This window comes from Triticum dicoccoides, chromosome 5A (assembly GCF_002162155.2).
Source record: "Triticum dicoccoides isolate Atlit2015 ecotype Zavitan chromosome 5A, WEW_v2.0, whole genome shotgun sequence".
Taxonomy (NCBI): domain Eukaryota; kingdom Viridiplantae; phylum Streptophyta; class Magnoliopsida; order Poales; family Poaceae; genus Triticum; species Triticum dicoccoides.
The window spans coordinates 368,951,726-368,959,936 of NC_041388.1; positions in this window are offsets into that span (position 1 = coordinate 368,951,726).

The window sequence follows — 8,211 nt, forward strand, 5'->3', positions numbered from 1 at the left end:
CCCAGGTGGGCACAACCCACCTGGGCACGCTAGGCAAGCCTGGCGCACCCTGTTGTCTTATGCCCACCAGAGTACGCTTCCTGGGAGTTTCTTTATTTCCAAAATTTGAAAATATTCCAAAATTGACAAAAAATATTTTTGCATATATTTTGGAGTCCGTTAACTTACCGTATCACGTACCTCCTTATTTTCACGATTCTGGAGTGTTCTGGAAAGACTCTTTTATGTGTTCTTCTAGTGTCAAAGTTTGGATAATATTACTTTCAACATTAATAGGCGTACCTAAGATACAATGCTTTATTCGTTGCCCATTGACAACCTTCGGGTTAGTGCCTTCGAAATTATTTATTTTGATGGCTCCAGACCGGTAAACCTCCTCGATGACATAGGGGACTTCCCATTTCGAGAGGAGATTTCCTGCAAAAAATTTAAAACGAGAGTCGTAGAAAAGAACATATTATCCAACTTTAAACTCACGCTTTTGAATTCTTTTGTCATGCCATATTTTAACTTTTTCTTTGAATAACTTTGCATTCTCATAAGCTTGGGTTCTCCATTCATCTAAGGTGCTTATTTCAAATAACCTCTTTTTAACCAGCAAGTTTGAAATCATAGTTGAGTTCTTTAACTGCCCAATATTCTTTATGTTCTAACTCAAGAGGCAAATGACAAGCTTTTCCATAGACCATTTTATAAGGAGACATACCCATAGGATTTTTATATGTTGTTCTATAAGCCCAAAGTGCATCATCTAATTTCTTAGACCAATTCTTCCTGGACCTATTAACAGTCTTTTGCAAAGTTAATTTTATTTCTCTATTGCTAAGTTCAACTTGACCACTAGACTGAGGATGATAAGGTGATGCAATTCTATGGTTAACATCATTCTTGGCAAGCATTTTACGGAAAGCACCATGAATACAGTGTGAACCACCATCAGTCATTAAATATCTAGGGACTCCAAACCTTGGGAAAATAACTTTCTTAAACATTTTAATAGAGGTGTTGTGATCAACACTACTAGTTGGAATAACTTCTACCCACTTAGTACATAATCAATAGCAACCAAAATATGAGTACACCCATTAGAGGAAGGAAAAGGTCCCCTGTAATCAAATCCTCAAACATCAAATGGTTCAACAGCAAGTGAATAATTCATAGGCATTTCTTGATGCTTACCGACATTACCTATTCTTTGACATTCATCACAAGATAAGACGAACTTACAGGCATCCTTGAAGAGAGTAGGCCAATAAAATCCAGATTGCAATACCTTGTGAGCAGTTTTGTATCCCGCATGATGTCTTCCATAAGCCCCAGAGTAACATTACCATAGGATTTGTCCCTGTTCATGCTTAAAGATATCGGCAAGTCGAGAGGGTGCGCGAGAGGCCTGGGCCATGGTGAAGACGCGATATACCAAGCTGGATCCTAATCACATGGCTTGTGTCGGACCGCTAGGGTCGAATGGGGAAGAAATTCCCATTAGTTTAGTATATGACCAAGTAGAGGTGGCCAACAAATATTCCCAACAGGATTGTAATTAAGTTAGACTGCCTATTGGAAGGCGTAGAGGAGGAGGTTTTTGAGTCCAAGTGACTGTGTACTTTCCTCATGTAGCTGAATTGTATATCATTTGTCATGGCAGACCTTTTCGCTTCAACCTCCGGTCCTGAAGGTGCGGAGTGTTTCCGAATACCATCGCAGCCGAATAGGCCGGGGTATGCCTGGAAAACTAGGCGTAGGGGTCATAGTTGCTTGAACAGACAAGTTGTATCCGGCTAGTTATGTCACATTACATTGATATCGTAAGAAACATCTTCTAGAGAGAATAGTTCCGTTAAGGGTTCCTTTCCCTGGGAGTGCATGCATTTAATGTGCATGTCCGAATTGTGATGTGAGCACCACGGTTTGTATAACTTCTGGGGGTGCACAATGGAGTGAGTTTTAAAAAACATCTTTAATTCACCGACCAAATATTCCCTTAAGAACGCTAGCTTTCGGCTTCACCCAGTCTGAGGTACACATCCAGATGACCCAGCAGTAACAATCGCAGAGGTACTCCCTTTATGCCCTAGCTGAACTAATGGGAATGTAGGGCATAAGCACAGGAGCCAGGCAACCCAGCTTGGCCAAAACTAAAGTCATATCGATGCATATAATGGCAAATAAAAGGTACATATGGAAAAACTCATATGTGAGGAGCTTGATGCTCAAGGAATGACAATAACTTCTGTCCGAGAAGCCACCAGGTACTAGTGGCGTACATGTTTAAAGATTTACGTGTCGATGGTGTGCGGTCTAGCCGCACTGAAGCTTTAAAGCGAGAAAGAAGAAAGTAATCGGAAAAGAGAGAAAAAATAATGGAAACTACACAGGAGGAGGAGACGAACAAGGGGTTTAGCACTAGGTGTAGAATCTCCGGAGTCTGGCCGCGTTCCAGGGGTTTGACTTGAGGCGATTGTCTAATGCATCCCGAAGACGGTACTCTCCTCCGGTGAGAACTTCGTCAATTATGAAGGGACCCTCCCATTTGGGCTTGAGTTTGTACTTTTTCTTCTTCGGGAGTCGTAGAACGAGTTCGCCAACGTTATAAGTCTTGGCCCGTACTTCTCTGCTTTGATATCTTCGAGCCTGCCATTGGTAAACTGCTAAACGGGCTTTTGCGACATCGCATTCCTCCTCCAGGGCATATAGGCTGTCCTGCCGATTGAGCTCAGCTTCTCTGTCTTCGTACATACGCACTCTAGGTGGGTCGTGAATAATATCGCAGGGCAATACAACCTCTGCACCGTACACCATGAAGAAAGGTGTGTACCCGGTAGTACGGTTGGGCGTGGTCCGCAGCCCCGAGAGTATGGAGTCGAGCTCCTCAACCTAGTGCTTGTCTGATTCTTTTGAAGACCGCACTAGTCTGGGCTTGATGCCGCTCATAATAAGACTGTTGGCCCATTCGACTTGACGGTTGGTTTGTGGGTGGTAGAGGAAGGCATAATCGAGTTTAATACCCAGATAAGTACACTAGGTTTTTACCTCGTCGGCTGCGAAATTGGAGCCGTTGTCAGTGATGATGCTGTGTGGGACACCATAACGGTGCACAACATCAGATATGAAATCTATCACCGGGCCAGACTCATCCATCTTGACCGGTTTAGCCTCTATCCACTTAGTGAATTTGTCCACCATAACCAACAGATATTTTTTCTTATGGCTTCCCCCTTTAAGGGGGCCAACCATGTCGAGTCCCCAGACCGCAAAAGGCCAAGTGATGGGGATTGTTTATAGGGCAATGGGGGCATATGGATTTGATTGGCAAAGAGTTGGCATCTGACGCAATGTTGGACAAGGTCCTGTGCGTCCGCTTGGGCCGTCAGCTAATAAAACCCTGTACGGAAGGCCTTTCTAACAATGGCCTGAGCTGCGGTGTGGTGACTGCCGAGTCCGGCATGGATTTCAGCCAGGAGTTGCCGCCCCTCTTCCTCGGATATACATCGTTGAAGGACTCCGGTGGCGCTTTTCTTGTAGAGCTCTCCATCATGCACCTTGTAGGCCTTTGAGCGCCGGACAATGCAGCGAGCCTCATTCTGGTCCTCAGGAAGCTCCTTCCTATTAAGGTAGGCCAGGAAGGGTTCGGTCCATGGGGAAATGACTGCCATGATGAGATGCGCCGACGGTGTTATGTCGGTGTTTCCGGGATCTGGGGTTATGTTTCGGTCCGGACTAGTATTGCCGTCTTCCCCTGACACATCACGGATGGCTTAAAGAGCCTTTCCAGGAAGATATTAGGTGGGACGGGGTCGCGCTTAGCGCCAATACGAGCAAGAACATCCGCCGTTTGATTACTTTCTCGAGCCACATGATGGAACTTGAGCCCCTCGAACCGAGCTGACATTTTTATGACTGTGTTATAATACACTGCCATCTTCAGATATTTAACGTCTAAATCTCCATTTATTTGAGATATTGCAAGGTTTGAGTCCCCGCGCACTTCTAGGCGTTGTATGCCCATAGGGACAGCCATCCGGAGACCATGCAATAAGGCCTCGTATTCGGCTGCATTATTGGAATCTGTGTATAGTATTTGGAGAACATATTGGACGATGTCTCCAGTGGGGGACGTTAAAACGACACCCGCTCCTAACCCTGCCAGCATTTTCGAGCCATCAAAGTGCATGACCCAATTGGAGTATGTGTCGTACTCTTTAGGGAGTTCGGCCTCTGTCCATTCGGCGATGAAGTCGGCCAGAACTTGGGATTTGATAGCTCGACATGGCTTGTATGTAATGTCAAATGGCAGTAGCTCAATGGCCCATTTGGCAATCCGGCCTGTAGCATCACGGTTTTTTATAATGTCGTTGAGTGGTACTTCGGAGGCCACCATGATCGAACACTCCTGGAAGTAGTGACGGAGCTTTCGGGATGCCATGAAGACCGCGTATGCAATTTTTTGATAATGAGGGTACCGGAATTTGCATGGTGTAAGGACAGTAGACACGTAGTATACTGGCTTCTGAAGCGGGAATTTATGTCTGTCATGTTCTCGTTCAATGATGAGTACGACGCTCACCACCTGATGTGTTGCCGATATGTATAATAACATCGGTTCGCCGGCGTTTGGTGCGGCCAGGATTGGATTGCTCGCAAGAAGGGTTTTTATTTCTTCCAGTACAGCTGTTGCCGCGTCCGTCCACTCGAAGTGGTTGTTTCGCCGTAGAAGGCGATAGAGTGGCAGTGCCTTTTCTCCTAATCTGGAGATAAAGTGGCTTAGAGCTGCCACACAACCGACAAGTTTTTGAACTTGTTTATGATCTGTTGGCTTAGCCAATTGTGACAAAGCTTGGATTTTGGCTGGGTTTTCTTTGATTCCCCTATTGGAGACGATGAAGCCCAGGAGTTTTCCAGCGGGGACGCCGAAGATGCACTTTTCCGGGTTGAGCTTGATGTCATACGCCCTGAGGTTGTCGAATGTATGAAGTAAGTCGTCTATTAGTGTTTCCACGTGCCTGGTTTTTATGAGGACATCATCAACGTAAGCTTCTACTGTTTTGCCAATCTGTTTCTCCAGGCATGTTTGAATCATGCGTTGATATGTGGCGCCGGTGTTCTTGAGCCCAAAGGGAATGGTATTGAAGTAGAATGGCCTGTGTGGGGTAATAAATGTTATTGCAGCTTGATTGGATTCCTTCAGTTTGATTTGATGGTATCCGGAGTATGCATCGAGGAAACACAATGACACTACAAGAAATATGTCAACTTATGACCTTCTGTCAGTGACCCTCGAAGAATTGGTCATAAATTTATGACCATTTTAGACCAATTGGTCAAAAGCTGTCTGGGGGGCTCCAAACCCTAAACCATTGCGACCATTTTGGTCAGAAAGGTCATAATTTCCTTACACGAAATGGTCATAAAGCAAACAACGCTAGTCCGCTGCCTTATTTCTAGTTGTTAACGACCAATATAGATGGTCATAGCCTTGTAAATTGTGGTGGCTTGCGATGACTAGGCGCCATCTCATCAGTTTTGCCTATGTGTCATGTCCATGTGGTAGTTTTTGCCCTAGGTTGTGAAGCAACCTATATTTCTGTCATTGCCAAAATTCCCAAAAAAATCTCATAAATTCTTTGGGTCATATCTTCATCAAATATGTAAAAACCTTCCTTTCCTAGTTCAAAAATAATTTAAAAATATTCATTTTCCTATTCTGTTCAGAATAACAGTTTGTGAAGGAAGTACCACTTTGGCATGTCCAAATGGTATCCATTTTCTACAGTGCTTTCCTATGCCCAAATAACCATCCTCCACCAAATGCCAACTCAATCCATTCATTATTTTGAGCCCAGCTTCAACATTCGTATTTATGTCAAGTGTGGTACTTTGTAAAGCAAGTACCACCTAGGCTCCTCCTTTTGAGGTGAAAATTTGTGAAGACGGTCTTCTTAGTAACTAATCATCCTCAGCCAAAACTCACGCCCATTAGCCATGTGCATTTCCCGTACCGCAAATCAAACACTTGGTTGCTTATTCATGTTTGAGCATCGATCGGTCTCCTCGTGAGAATCTTATGTTGTGATTTTCTTCCTAGCACCTACCTGGGGAGTGCCCAACCCACTAGACATGCCTAGGCCGCCCAGAACACATGGCAATGCCACAGTCACGCGGTGACCACGCGGCGGGCATGCGAGCTTACGCGCTCTAGAGTTGGGGCCCTCGTCCACCGTCCAAACCTCGATGTCTCGCCATCAAACCATGTATTTCTGATTAAATAGATACTTATTTACCTAGAAATGATTTTTGGAAAAAATAAAGAGCAAACTATGAGGCAGCTGTAGTTCAAATTTGACCCGCTTCCAACTGAATCGACGGGAATTTGTCTTTTTCACCAAAGGTGGATCAAAATTTTTGACACCCAACCATCTTGTCAATTGTGCATTAAATATGGCCTAGTATTTTATAAAATTGATTAGGTCTAATTTTGCAACAAACATATGGTAGGTCCTTCACAAAAAAAACTCATTTCAGGCACTCAGAAAATGGAAAATGGTTTTTTCGTCCAAAGAAAATGAAAACTTCCTTAGGCAACATTGTTTGCCATTCCAATATGCACCCTTGTGCATAATATGAGATCATTTGAACAAACTATGCCATGAATGTGGCCATAAGATTGATCATTTCGCTTGAAAGCCATGAATCTTCACACTTGATAGCTCATTTCTGAGAACACTTTTTTAAAATAATTACCGTATTACAAGTTTATTATTTTTCCTGGAAACTTGGTCACATATAATGACACAATGCAAAGGCTTTCCAATTTTTTGATTTTTTTTGAATTTTTTATGCCCGTTTCAAAATGCGGTCAAAACGGCGGGCTTGACCGTTCCTAGCTAGTGGTTGAATCTTGGAAAACTTTTGATGTTTATATGATTAAATAGATACCTATGTACCTAGAAATGATTTTTGGAAAAAATAAATAGCAAACTATGAGGCAGCTGTAGTTCAAATTTGACCCGCTTCCAACTGAATCGGCGGGAATTTGTCTTTTTCACCAAAGGTGGATCAAAACTTTTGGCACCCAACCATTTTGTCAATTGTGCATTAAATATGTCCTAATATTTTATAAAAATGATTTGGTACAATTTTGCAACAAATATATGGTAGGTCCTTCACAAAAAAACCTCATTGCGGGCACTCGAAAAATGGAAAATGAATTTTCTGTGCAAAGAAAATGAAAAATGAAAACTCCCTTTGGCAACATTGTTTGGAATTCCAAGATTCACCCTTGTGCACAATATGAGATCATTTGAACAAACTATGCCATGAATGTGACCATGAGATTGAGCGTTTGGGTTGAAATCCATGAATCTTCACACATGATAGCTCATTTATGAGAACACTTTTCTAAAATAATTTCCGTATTACAAGTTTATTATTTTTCCTGGAAACTTGGTCACATATAATGGCACAATGCGAAGGTTTTCCAATTTTTTGATTTTTTTTAAAATTTTTATGCCCGTTTCAAAATGCGGTCAAAACGGCGGGCTTGACCGTTCCTAGCTAGTGGTTGAATCTTGGAATTTTTTTGGTGTTTCCCTGATTAAATAGGTACTTACGTACCTAGAAATGATTTTTGGAAAAAATAAATAGCAAACTATGAGGCAACTGTAGTTCAAATTTGACCCGCTTCCAGCTGAATGGGCGGAAATTTGTCTTTTTCACGAGAGGTGGATTAAAAGTTTGGACACCCAACCATTTGATTATTTGTACATTAAATATGGTCTAGTATTTTAGAAAAATGATTTGATACAATTTTGCAACAAATATTTGGTATGTTCTTCACAAAAAACTCATTTTGAGCACTCAAAAAATGAAAAATGAATTTTCGTGCAAAGAAAATGAAAAGTTCCTTATTACTATTTTGTTATTTTTTCTTCTAAAAACTAGGTCACATTTGATGACATGATGAGAAGGTTTTTCATTTGTTTCATTTTTTTCCAATGTATCAGGTCAAGTAAATAGCTAAGATGATCTAACATCTTATTTTTAAATTTATCACGACCAATTCAATTGGTCATAATATTGTATTGCGTTCTGATTGGTCCGTGGACAAGGCACACGGATCATGCACAAAACACCATTGGATCTTCCCGGATCCAACGGTAGCCGTCGCTCCTCGCCTCCCCCACCAACCCCACCTGAGGCGAAACCCTAGCT